This window comes from Mustelus asterias, chromosome 5 (genome assembly GCF_964213995.1).
Source record: "Mustelus asterias chromosome 5, sMusAst1.hap1.1, whole genome shotgun sequence".
NCBI lineage: Eukaryota > Metazoa > Chordata > Chondrichthyes > Carcharhiniformes > Triakidae > Mustelus > Mustelus asterias.
In genome coordinates this window covers 106,858,529-106,872,420 of record NC_135805.1, presented here as the reverse complement: position 1 = coordinate 106,872,420, position 13,892 = coordinate 106,858,529, and the positions used below count along the sequence as shown (strand labels likewise).

The following is a 13,892-nucleotide window of genomic DNA, read 5'->3' as shown; positions in this document are numbered from 1 at the left end:
TGAATCCCGCTGAGGCACTCTGCAGTGCTTAGAGTGTCAGAGATTCACTCTGGTAAGTATGCCCAAAAAATGGTCGGGAAATACTCCCGTTTTCCCGCCCGTTGGGCACTTAGTTTTGTTTTGGGAGAATCCTGGCTATCATCTCTATCTCTCAACTCGCTGTCTGAAAATCAAAACCTTGACTTCCCCCATGTATTCCACTCTTTCAGCCTCCATAATGTCCCCACTCAAGGTAAAGAACAGAGAAAGATACACAACTGGTCAAATCTACATGCATGCTCATGATTTTATCCTTATTCTCTGATAGTGGTGCGAGTTACTCCACTGTAATTTCCTCCCATGTCTCTTAATCAGTTCCAATCACTCCTGGTTCTTCTTTTCAGATCTAGTTTGCAAGTGGCACAACTGTAAAGAGAGAAAAGGGAAAGGTAATAGATACACTCAAAATGGGCAACAGAAAGAGATCATAACAGAGACAGACTAACAGAGAGAGAAAAACGCAGAGAGAAAACAGGAGAGCAGGAGAACCGTAAAGCTGAACAGATTTTTCAGAGATTTTTTTTAAGTTCCAAAATAACAGAGGGAGAGAATCAGAAGTAAACAAGTAACACCCATAGGGGGAATCACACGGCTCTTTCACTACAGGACAGGTGACCCTGCGTTCAGACTACCAATAGGATGGTGCTATGACCATGAAAAAGATGTTTCCTTAAAGTGGTCAGTGACCTAAGAATTAGTGTGGAAATGCAGCCCTCTTCTAACTTATGAATGATTCATTTTAAAAATAACCCAGCAGACAAGCTTGAATCTTAATCAAGATATGTTAGTTTATTACAAAACTACAACTGGAAGTTATTTAAGGAAAAAGTGATAATAGCTATTAACCAAAATATGGATACAAAGATTAAAATGCAAGTAAAGAAAAAGAGATACTTAAATATGAAATTTCAAATCAGTCTCTGTGAGATATTGTTGCAGGCCCAATACATGATTTCCTTCTTTCCAAAGTGAAGGGGTTTAGCAGCTGTGATGGCTTCTGTAGTCTAAGAGTTAGAATTTGCCCTTGGAGGTGGACTCAACAAGCAGGAGAGGTCCTGGGAGTGAGTGAGGACTCCTGTTTTCACTTGAATGGTTTTGCAGGTGGTGGTTCATGGCATCAGATTTCATACACCAATCTGCGAGCTGTTCCTGGAAACCTTCCTCGGACCCTTCCTGAGAAGCAGTTTCCATCTCAAGGTTTTCTCGCTCATTATGTTCAAGATGGTTCTGTCTCCCTTTAGACAGCTTCCAGCCTTTTCTTATAGTATGAAACCCAAAGATGACTTTTCACAAACTGACAAATCATGCTTCCATATTAGGTATTGGCCATTCAACCAGCCTTGCTCCCACCCATTAAGTTCTTTGTTCTGAAAGAAGATCAGCAAGTGGAAGAAAGCCATTTACGCTGGTGGAACACTCATTGAATAATGTCTCTAGTGATCCTTCATGAGATAAGCAGCTTGATAAGGTTTGGAACCAACATAGAAAGATGCCGAGTTGTATGCCCCTACATCCCTTTCCTGAGCAAAGCCTTTTTTAAAGTTATTTTTCAGCAACTATGCGTTTTTCAAACTTTTGTTCTTAAAACTCTATAATATCATAACTACACGTTTATGACAGATGAACACACAAGCCAATGAGCAGAGTTGTCTCCTTTGACCCTCAGACATTCACCTCCAGAATACAAAGTACCCCACAAGCGGCACCATTCTAAACTCAGCCTCTCAGGTCTGTGTCTCACCCTAAGGGCTCTAAACAGGATCGGGGTTGTTGGAGGGAGGTGGGGCGGTAGATGGTAACCTGCGTTCCTCCTCCCAACTTTTTTATCAGGGGTTACATTTTCCTTTCCAAATCCCACAACTGTCTCAAATATCCCTTGCTCAATACTTCATATGTCATTGTACCTTTGCTGTAAAGATCAGAGTGCTAACTGCTGCGGAGTTATGTAGCACTGATATTATTTTGAAGGAGATGTTAGACAATTAAATTGCCACCCTCTAGCAGATGAAGAAAACCAACTGCATGATTTTGATGAGAAGGAAAATGACAAAGCAGCTCAGTGCAAGCGGCATATTCAGAAAGTTGCAATGCGTGCTTCTGAGATATGGGCTGGAACTTAACAGCCATTCACGCCGGTGAGATCATCAGGTCCCACTGATGTTGCACCCCCGCCATGGGTCTCCCAGCGGCGAGGGGTGCATTCAAAAGGAAACCCCACTGACAACGTCGGGTCCATAACATCCCGCCACCGGGCAATGGCAGGGCACCTCCTGCCATGACGAAACATGTTGTACGGTAAATTCCGTCCATGAATTGACCCTTCTATGGGATCAGAGTTTTGTGAATCCCTTGCTATTGACCATTACTCTTCATTTTATGATTACTAGTACATTTATGTTTATTTAATTCTGAATGTATTGATACCACTCTTCTAAAGTTCTGCTTACCTAAAATTTAGAAATTGCTGCAATAATATATTATAAATTGTAAAGTAAATTCAATGATGTGGATAATGATGTTTCTGACAAAAAAGTTCTGACTTCAGTATTGATATTTCCAGCAATACAAAGTGGTATTGAGCTCACTGATATGCAAGAAGGAAACAATAGGTTTGCCTATCTGATCGCTTCTCGGCCTTTTGGCTAAGATCAAGTGTAGTATGGATAGGATGCTGCACTTGGTTGAGGTCATTGGGTTGCATTTAAGCTTCATTTTCATATGAAGCAATTTTTAAAAGCGGCATCTCGGCCTTTTGGCTAAGATGCAAATGAGATCAAGCCTTGGAGGAGGAAAACCTGCGCCTACTCCAATCAGCTTGGCTCATGTAGATCAGGCCCAAGACAGGGGTTGCAGACCCTGTCTTGTCAGCTTGGATCGGAGATGTCTCAACTTGTTGAGACTCTGAATTGGACTTGATTTGATTGAATTGGAAAAGTATTTTTAAAAAGTGCATTGTGCAGCCACTGAGGAGCGGAGGAGAACCAGAAGCCCATCCCCCTATTATTTTTAGTCCCTCACTCCAAATTAAAGAATTTCCCCTGATAACACATCTCATCTGTTACATCTCCGTTATGAAGATCAGAACATAACACGATATGGATTAATTTGCACTTCTCAAAGTTTGAAGATAAGTTTAACAAAAATAAACACAGTAGAAGATATGTTTATATAACTTAAGGAATAAGTTTATTTATTAGTGTCATAAGTAGATGCACATTAACACTGCAATGAAATTACTGTGAAAATCTCCTAGTCACCACACTCCTGTTCAGGTACACTGAGGGAGAATTTAGCGTGGCCAATGCACCTAACCATTGTTTCAGAGTATGGGAGGAAACCAGAGTGTCCAGAGGAAGCCCACGCAGACACAGGGAGAACGTGCAAACTTCACATAGCGACCCAAGCCAGGAATCAAACCCAGGTTCTTGGTGCTGTGAGGCAGTAGTGTTAACCACTGTGCCACCATGCCGCCCTGTAGATTGCTGTTCAAATCATGTTTCCATTACTGACAAATTCAGCATTGATTTCGTCTATTTTTTAAAAATCAGGAAATATTTTGTGAAAAGTATTTTTGAATGAGATTGAATCTGTGAGTTACCTTATCCTTGATGTCATCATGTTTGACGTTCTTAAGAGCTGCTGATATCATTACTGAACTTACCTACAGTGTCTAATGAGTATGGGTGCATGGAAATAGTTGATCACATGAGAGAACCAACACTTGAAATGTCAATTTTATCAGATATCTTGGTCTTTCCTTTCTCGACATTTCATATGTAAATAAAACCAATTTGTCACTGAACATGTGGGAACCCACCGAAAAGTGCTTGAGTTTTTAGGGTCAGTGTGTGGGAGGTATATCATCTGCAACACAAGGAGACAGTCCAGATGTGTGGGTTGATCCATGATTGAATCATGACCTATGTAGGGAGGTGGCATCACAGTTTTGAAGGTGAGAGTCTTGTGAAGTGTTCTATAGGAGCACAGCCTCACACGCGAGACTGCTAGAATGAATTTCCTGTCGCTACGGTTCTCATTAAGCAACAGACCTGTATGAGTCATTCCTTCCTTGCATAGTTCATTGCGGGAATTGTACTTTACGCTCTTAGAAAGTAAAAGAAAAAGTACAAATGAGGGTTAGCAAGGCCTGATGCAAAATTGCAAGTGTAATAATTGCAAGTGTAAAGGCTCTTGCCAGCAGCACACCTGCAAATGCTGTATTCTAAGATTCAAAACCTCTCAGAACCGAACCCACTAGGTTCATTACATATGAGTGTGTGTGGACACTTAAGGGGGTGACTCTGTCTTATGAAAATTAAGGTGTATGCTCTATGGAGACTTGAACTGGTAGCATTGAGATGTTTTGCCTGATCCACATTTGGAATCAAGAGGTATATATGGAGAATTTCCTCCTCAGGGGATTAAATGGATTGCTTAAAGCCTGTGACAGATGTATAAGGTAAAAACTCAAATCTCGGTCAAAAGAGAATTTTTCACGAAAAACATGGACATTGAGTTCCCTATAATTTATGAAACATTTTTAGCTGTTTTAAAGACATGATCCATCATCCTTCTATTCCTGCTTTCATAATATATTACTCGGATAATTTCACCAATTCTGTGTTCCCAATGGGGTGCCAAGCTTCAAGGGAAAGTGGGTTAAGAGATTGTCATCAAAGGTAAAATGCTGCAGATGTTGCCAATCTGAAATATAAACAGAAAATACTGGTATATTCAGCAGGATCTTTAGCACTGTGTTTAACCTGTACTATTTTCAAACCCAGGTTCCTGCTGACAACATGCGATCAGTGAATATACCCAACTGTTTCAACTAAAAACAATAACCTTCAAACATTCTCCCCATTTTTTTCCCTCTCTGATACTGGGTGACAGAACATACGCAATGTCATGATTGACATTTCATTCAGGAATAATTGGCAACTATTTTGAACAATAACTGCTTGCATTTATGTAGCACCTTTCACATAAGAAAATGTCCCAAGGCACTTTAGCCAGTATGTCTAACTATAACAGACCCTGTCACTCTGCTGAAAGGGAGTGAGTAGCAAAAGCAATGGTTTAGTCACTGAGATGGACCTCGAAGATGTTTAAAAGGTGAAAATATATGTGGCAAGGTGAAGAGTTTAGAGAGAGAAATCAGGGGAGTACGACTTAGGCAGTTGAATGTTCCGTCAAAAATAATGATGTGAAGTGGGAAGCAAGCAGGACAGAAGGTTAGAGTCAGAGAGAGAGTGTGTTTGGGAGGGCATATGGGGCTGGAGGAGATTACAGAGATAAGATGAGTAGGATCTTACTGACAAAATCAAGGTTTTTAAATGTGACATGTTACAGTTAAAGGATCATGAACAACTGGAGGGAAATAAAGGCAAAAGTAATAGGTGAGCAGGTCTGAATGCAGGGAAGGAGACATGTTACAGAGTGTTGGACAAGTTGGAAGTTATGAATTCCCAAAAATATCAGGTTATCCAGGAGATCCTGTAAATGACAACGGTCCAGTTAAGGCTCTCAGGAGCAAGGGGATTAAGGCAGCTTGCGGGAGGTTCAGAAAAAGGTGTGATTAGGTGATAAATAGGGCGGCACAGTGGCACAGTGGTTAGCACTGCTGCCTCACAGTGCTAGAGACCTGGGTTCAATTCCGGCTTCAGCTCAATGAATGTGTGAAGTTTGCACGTTCTCCCCTTGGCTGCGTGGGCTTCCTCCAAGTGCTCCAGTTTCCTCCTACACTCCAAAGATGTGCAGGTTAGGTTGATTGGCCATGCTAAATTGCCCCTTGGTGTCAGAGGGTTAGCAAATTAAAGAAGTGGGGTTGTGGGGATGGAGCCTGGGTAGGATTGTCAGGATGTGGAGATGCCGGTGTTGGACTGGGGTAAACACAGTAAGAGTTTTAACAACACCAAGTTAAAGTCCAACAGGTTTATTTGGTAGCAAATGCCATTAGCTTTCGGAGCGCTGCTCCTTCGTCAGATGGAGTGGATATCGTCAGTGCAGACTCGATGAGCCAAATGGCCTCCTTCTGCACTGTAGGGATTCTATGATTGGCAATGGATGGGATACAGGGTTTAAAGTTCAGGATTAAATAGAACACTGCAATTATAGATGGAGGTGGAATCAGTATCAAAGAAGTGGAACTTGCAACATTTGGAAAATGCAAATGGATTGGACTTTCCAATATTGAGCTGCAGGAAGTTGTTACTCACCCAGAACTCTTGTTGCTCAATCTGAAACTGCAGAGACAATCAAGCAACTTTCATCTCATATGAGAGCATGAAAGACAAATTTCCAGAGCTTAAATTCATCAAAGCTGACAGGAACGCTCTCTAACACTACCAGAATCAGACCTTCCCTCCACAAGGGACTGATCACCATAGAGTGGAATTGCCAGATTCAGATTAATGCAAACAGATCAATACAACATTAGCTTCCCATCCAGTGGGTAATCATTTACAATCCCAGCATTGTCAATTGGACATTATTTCCTACGCTGAATGAACTTTCTGCTTTCTTGGTTTAGCAGTTGAATAGATGGCAATCGAATATATCATCCCAGGGTGAAGAATTAATGGGGTGAGCTTTTTTTGAAGGAAACTCCATCTTCTGGAATAGCCTGGGGAAGCAACAGAAAGAGCAAATCAGCAGGAACCTTGAAAGAGGGACGAGTTGGGAATAATGCCAATGAAAAATTATAATTCAATCATCCACCAAAAAAGGGTCAATAATCCTGCCAGTTGTTAGATATCATAAATAATTTCATTCAGAAACTATTTGTAAATATAAGTTCCACATGGCTGTTTTTATCATTATAGGTATTTGATTAATGGAACAGTCGAGCATCACTAGCCTCAGATAATTGACAATACACAGTGATAGAAGGAACAGGCACATGCAGCATAGGGTTGCCAATCCTGGTTGGGCATATTCCTGAATGTATCATCACCTCCTGCTTCCAACTGCCCCAGCTCCACACTCCTGCCATTGCTCACCAAACAGATCCATCTTCGCAGTGCATTGCTTTCCCACACCAATCGGAAAGCAAACAGACTGTTCATTACCCAACTGAACAATACCCGACTGTCGGGCAAACTTAAATTTAAGTTAAGTTTAAGTTTTAAGTTAATTTATTAGTGTCACAAGTCGGCTTACATTAACACTGCAATGGAGTCACTGTGAAAATCACCTAGTTGCCACACTCCAGTGCCTGTTCGGGTACACTGAGGGAGAATTTAGCATGGCCAATGCACTAACCAGCACGTTTTAGGACTGTGGAAGGAAATCGGAGCATCCAGAGAAAACCCATGAAGACACGGGGAGAATGTGCAAACTCCACACAGACAGTAACCTAAGCCAGGAATGGAACCCGGGTCCCTGGCATTGCGAGGCAGCAGTGCTAACCACTGTGCCACTGTGCTGCCCCATGTCCAATATTTTAATAACTAGTAACTAAAGTATTCAAAGAAAATTAATGAAAACAAAAAAACAAAGATTAGTAAAACTCTTAGTCATCCAGCAAGCTGGAAGTTATAGGTTTTCTCAGACGTTAAAGATAGAGGCTGGGATTCTCTGACATCGTCCATGGCTGGGGTTCTCCAGTCCCGCTGCTATGAATAGAGATTTGGCTGAGCACCAAATTCTCCATTCTCGTTGGCAGTGGTGGAGGGGCTTACAACATCAGAGAATTCCATCCAGAGTTCAACATCCAGCTTCCTCGTTGCTACTTCATGCTGTTTTTTTTTTACAATTGCCTGGTGCAGCTGTGACTGTAGGTGTGCTACAGCTCACAAACTTACCTAGACCAGGAGCTCAGTGTGCCCCGACAGCTCTGATGATGAGCCTTCAAGGACAATGGTCTGATACAATCATCTATCTGTTACTTGGGTTAATTTTGTTGAATACATCTCAGCCACTAACATATTTGGTAAGACTATCTGATCCTACAGCTGTCTAACCATCAACTTTTATTCATTTTTGTCAGTCTGTAGCACTGGAACAGCTATGACTATCTTTCAGCCTGCACCTGAACTGGCAATAACAAATTATGAATTTGAATCCTGTATAAGCTAATTTAATGTTATTCTCAGGTTTGAGATCCTCCCCCATTGGCCTCCATAAATACTGATCAGTAATACAAACAACTTTCTTAATAATTCACAAACAAACACCAGAAAAAACATTTTTGCACTATATCCCAGCTATTAAATGTGTTGTGTGAGCTTTTTATACCAGGCGTTTGCACAACTTTGTTATATGTTGACATGTTTAGTGAAGTGCCAGTAGAGTAAATGATTAGTTCTGAAGAAACAATCGATAATTCTCCAACATTGACACAAAATACCTTTGAATTTGTATGATAATGTGGAATGATAATTTGAAGTTCACGACATGCATTCTGTGTGTGTTATTACCAGTTTCTGTCATTTTTCCATAGAACCATAGAAACCCTACAGTGCAGAAAGAGGCCATTTGGTCCATCGAGTCTGCACCGACCACAATCCCACCCAGGCCCTACCCCCATATTCCTACATATTTACCCACTAACCCCTCTAACCTACACATCTCTGGACACTAAGGGGCAATTTTAGCATGGCCAATCAACCTAACCCGCACATCTTTGGACTGTGGGAGGAAATCGGAGCACCCGGAGGAAACACACGAGCAGAATGTGCAAACTCCACACAGACGGTGACCCAAGCCGGGAATCGAACCCAGGTCCCTGGAGCTATGAAGCAGCAGTGCTAACCACTGTGCTACCGTGCCGCCCAATAGACAATGAAGCAACAATGTGAAATTGAGCAATCAGCTTGCATGAAGATCGTACAAAATGGTTGACAGGAAACAGCATGGGCGTTTTTAGAGGAAGAGCTCACCTGTGTGGAACCAAGGATGAGAATCATTTGTGCTCTCCTCACTCAGATCATAGACTTGTTGGAAGTCACACAGTAATGGAGAGGAATTAATCCTACTGAAGGCAAGAAGCCCTATAGGAAATGATATTCACTCTTTCAATAAGTGAGCATACGTCATCCTGAAAGACATTGGAACAGAAAGAATCACCTCAACAAATTCAGTTGGAACCACTGCACTCTGTAGTTCTTGGTAAAAACTGGAGACTAACCCCAAGGTTAATGTAATTGCCCCTATAATGAATTCCTTGGGCGGGAGGGAGGGTTTGCTCTGTATTAGCACTTTATGCTATTAAAACATAACTTCAAAGTGCTTCATCCAGCTAATTATTTCAGAGTGCATTGACCTTTATAATGTAAATGAACCCAGCAGCCATTATATTCCAAGAAGTAGGAAGAAATAGGGTTCTGGTCAACGAGCAGCGGAATGGGAATAGAATTGCATTGTTCTTGCTAAATGCTGGCACAGACAGAGTGTGCCAAATGGCTTCCTTCTACACTGTAAAGTTTCATCTATCTCTGCTACTAAGAGGAATGTTCACCAGACAGCAATGAGATGAAAGTCTAATTAATCTGTTTCTTGTTTGCAGTACTGCTTAATGGAAGAATTCATCCAGCCACTGAAACAGGCAAGCCAGAGAGTATCAGTGCCAGTACCTGGCAGGGATAAATGGGGAGGGTTAGCGACAGGAAAGGCATTCAACTGTAAAAACTGCCCACCAGATCCAAAACTGATGTTGATATGAAGATGTGACTAACCAGCAGCCCCATGTAACATAGGAAAATCCAAAAGTGAAATGAAGGTTAATGCAAGCACATCTTTCTATTCCGCAACCAGTGCTATGATATCCTTGAATCCATGATATCAGTGCAATTGATGCCCATTTAAGGCTGTTTCCTGCCCGGGATCACTTTTGAGGCTGAGGGGAGAGGTTCAGGAGCAGGGAGTAGATGGATAGTCATCCTGCTCAGGCCTTGCGTGGGAAGTTAGGGGGGCCTCGTTCCACAATGGTCTCCTTTCCACATCTGGCACCCTCTCCCACAATGTCTGGTCGCTGTAGTTTCTCCCACCCCCAGCCTCTCCATCAAGACCCCCACTTTCCTGAGACTTCACCTCCCCTCCCTGCTGTGAGCCTACCCACACTTACCTGGTCCTGGGTTTGGGGATTTAAAATCTGGGAATGGTGTCATCCGAGATCTGCCCATTGCTATTGCTCACACTATTGGGACAATCAGATTGACCAGCAGATCTCTTAGGTGGGTTTTCTAACCGAGTGAGGGGCAGACATCCCATCTACAGCGAAGGATCTGGTTAAGAAAGCCCACAAATGCCTCTATTTTCTCAGGAGGCTAAGGAAATTCAGCATGAACGCTATGATTCTCATCAATTTTTACAGATGCACCATAGAAAGCATCCTCTCCGGATGTATCACAGCTTGGTATGGCTCCTGCCCTGAGCAAGACCGCAAGAAACTACAAAGGATTGTGAACGTAGCCCAAAACATCACGCAAACCAGCCTCCCATCCATTGACTCCGTCTACACTTCCCGCTGCCTTGGAAAAGCAGCCAGCATAATCAAGGACCCCATGCACCCTGGGTATACTCTCTTCCACCTTCTTCGTCAGGAAAAAGATACAAAATGTACCAACCGGCTCAAGAACAGCATCTTCCCTGCTGCCATCAGACTTTCGAATGATCCTACCTTATATTAAGTTGATCTTTCTCTGCACCCTAGCTATGACTATAGCACCACATTCTGTACCCTCTCCTTTCTTTCTCCCCCATCTAATCTACGAACAATATGCTTTGTCTGTATAATGTGTAAGAAACAATACTTTTCACTGTATCCCAAATCATGTGACAATAATAAATTAAATCAAATCAAATAAAATGAACTTTCCTTGGAATGTTAAATGGCTATGGGGCAGGCAGTATTGGCAGAGATGTGTTTCCCAAAGACTCTTTTGGTGACAGGGCTGGAGACGCTGCAATCCAAAAATTCCTGCTCCTCATATTACTTCAGCCAACTTGTAGGTACCTGGTGGTGGTGGAGAAGGTGGTGGTTGGACAGACAGTGCAAGTAGTGAAAACTGTTGCTCCCTGCAGGATTCGAGCAGGAGAATGGTGAGATCTATGCAGATGAGACCAGGGAGTTCAAACCTCTCAAGCCTCACATTACAGAGAGTCAGAGCTTTTGCTGCCTGCTTTGGCACCCCCTGTGCACAAACACCAGGCTGGCATTAAAAAAGGACATATTTATCTCATTAATCTTGGCACGTTGAATAAAACCCGATTGTGTCACCATATCAAAAAGTGTATTTGCAGTCAAACTTAATAAACCTTGTGTCAGCCCTTTTATAGCATGCAAAAGTAAACAGCTTGTGGTTTGAATGTTGAATTGTTGAATGTGCTTTGACATGCTCGGGCTTGTTAGTCTTAGTTAACCCACTGAAAATCTACCGCTTCATCAGGATGCAAATAGCTATGGAACTTGTTCTCGTCATTTTCCCATTAACATTGCAAATCGTTTTAAACAATTGGCCAAAAAATAAATCCCAGCTACTTAAACCTTTTTAAACTGAATCTAACCTTTGTAGGAATATCATGATGTGACGGCCATATTAGGGAAGACTACACCCAACATGACCAACTATTTAAAAAGCATAAGCCAGAAAGCAGCTCAGAGAGGCAACAGTAAGTAGAAAGCGATAGTCATGAAAGAACTATGAAATAATTAATGCATTTTTTTAAAACCAGATCTTTCAATAACACGTGCAAATGACTTGAATGTAGGTAACATTTACTGAGGCTAAGGATGACACATGAGAGGGGCAAAACGGTAAATTATCTTGACAGCTCTAGTTGCTCCGAATATGTTGCTGGCTAAATTAGACTGGCAAATAACCCATTGAAAACAGGTGCAGAATGAACTTCGTGCCTCCCAGGGAAAAAAACATTGAACACTGGAGAGAGATGCACCTGTGCTATTGTTATGATAGAGAAAGCTGCTTTTTAAGTGCAAATGCACTGACGTCTGAATAAGGGGATGAAGAAGTGGTGTGATTTCTACGTTCTTACATGTTCACTTTCCAATCAATCAACCTTCATACTGAATTTGCAAATGGAAAATGTCAGGGTCATTCTGTAGATTAACTTTTATTTGTAGTGGCTAACCACTATGTGTATTTATAGCACATTTGAGAAGAATAGTGTCCAGGTTTGTAATATTTTTAAAGGGATTGTCCCACCCATAAAGCACTAAAGGGAAATAGCAACAGCTCCGGCACCGGTTTGATGTTATCAACATTAACTCAATGGTAACATTTCACCCATGATTCAGAAGACTGTGCGTTTAAATCCGACTTCAGGAATTTAAGCATGTGATGCTTCACTGCTGTAACTGAAGGATTGTGAGTGTGTTTAAAATCCTGTTTTTGAATGAGATGTTAAACTGAGGCTCTGTCAATCTCAGTGGGTATATTGGCATTATGGGTAAAAGCACTGGAGAGTTTGGTCAATATCCTGGCTACCACGTGGCCCTCAATAATCTGGTTTATACTAATGTGTGAATTTATTGTACTCACATCGAGAGACCCATTTCCCTACTTTACAAAGACGACTTAGCTTCAAAAGATCTTTATTAGCTGTGAGGTGCTTGGGCCATCCCGAGGTCACGAAAGTCATTAAATATATATAAGCTCCATCTCTTATTGAATAAAGTTAGTTGAACACGAATAAAAATAGCAGAGGGAACATCATTCCTGACTGAAGGTTTCTCCTAATAAATTTGTCTCAATAAATCTGCTATATCTTCATATGGTGCCCTTTCGGCCTGGATGTGTGCACCTTTGCCTCTGCTCAGATCTCCACTCACAGGCCTAAGACTGTATTGTGTACAGCAAGCTCAGACAATTCTGGACATGATGTTAGGAGCATGATATAAAGAGCTCAAGGCACCTCAAACTGTTCTTCTGGCACACCTATAGTCTGCTTGACCCTAACTCTGGCCAAATGCAAATTTCAATTATAATGGTCTTCTGTTTCATAATGGCGCAATGCTGTGAGCCAGGGTGGTATTGTGTAGCCATTATTACAACATAGCCACCCAGGCCCATATCCTCCATCCTGCAAGAGATTGGGGACACTGGACCAACTCCAAATAATGCAGCTGCCATTCCCTGCTAGCTTCGCATTGGGATGAAGCAAGTTTACCGATAGTCACACACCAGTTGGGCATTTAAAGAATAAAATCTCTTGCATAAGATTACATGGAAATTAGTGCACAGCAATAGACCATCCAATTCACCTCGTCAATATCAATGATTATGCTCCACATAACCCTCCTATAACACTACCCCATCTAACCCTATCATCATGTTCCTCCAATCCTTTCTCCTTCATGTTCATCCAACGTCCTCTCTAATGTATCAATGATGTTTGCCTCTCTATTCAATCTGGTAGCAGATTTCACATTCTGAAAGAGAGTGGTTAGTTGAAATGGTGAGGGTTGACATTAGAGTTGCACATAGCCTCCTGTTCAATTAATTGTAGCAACAACTCAATTCTGTTGATGAAAATCAATAGACCGCTTATTTATCAGTCAGGACCTGGTGCCACATAATGCAAAATAAGATCCTGTGGCATAAAGGGCACTTGAAACTTACCTAATGATATAATGCACTGCAAATTGATTTACTTGGCAGAGGTTACCAGTACTTCCCAGAACAGCTCAGTAAAAGACAGTAAGGGCTTTTAGAGCTTGCTCTGCTCCGAGTGTCTTAATCTGGTCCCAAAGTAATTCTAAAGAATGAAGAGAGGACAGATCTTCCAAGCTTCAGGAATGAAACAAAGCCTCTGAAAACATAACTGTTAAGAGAAGCTGGTGAAGGAGGTTCTTGTTCTGTAATATTTAGTGACAGGGTATCCCTGCGAGG

At 41.8% G+C, this 13,892-nt stretch overlaps 1 pseudogene; it reads left to right on the top strand.

The window, feature by feature from the left end:
- Positions 1-2,661: 2,661 nt before the first annotated feature.
- Positions 2,662-2,771, top strand: LOC144494540 (U2 spliceosomal RNA; annotated as a pseudogene).
- The last annotated feature ends 11,121 nt before the right edge of the window (positions 2,772-13,892 follow it).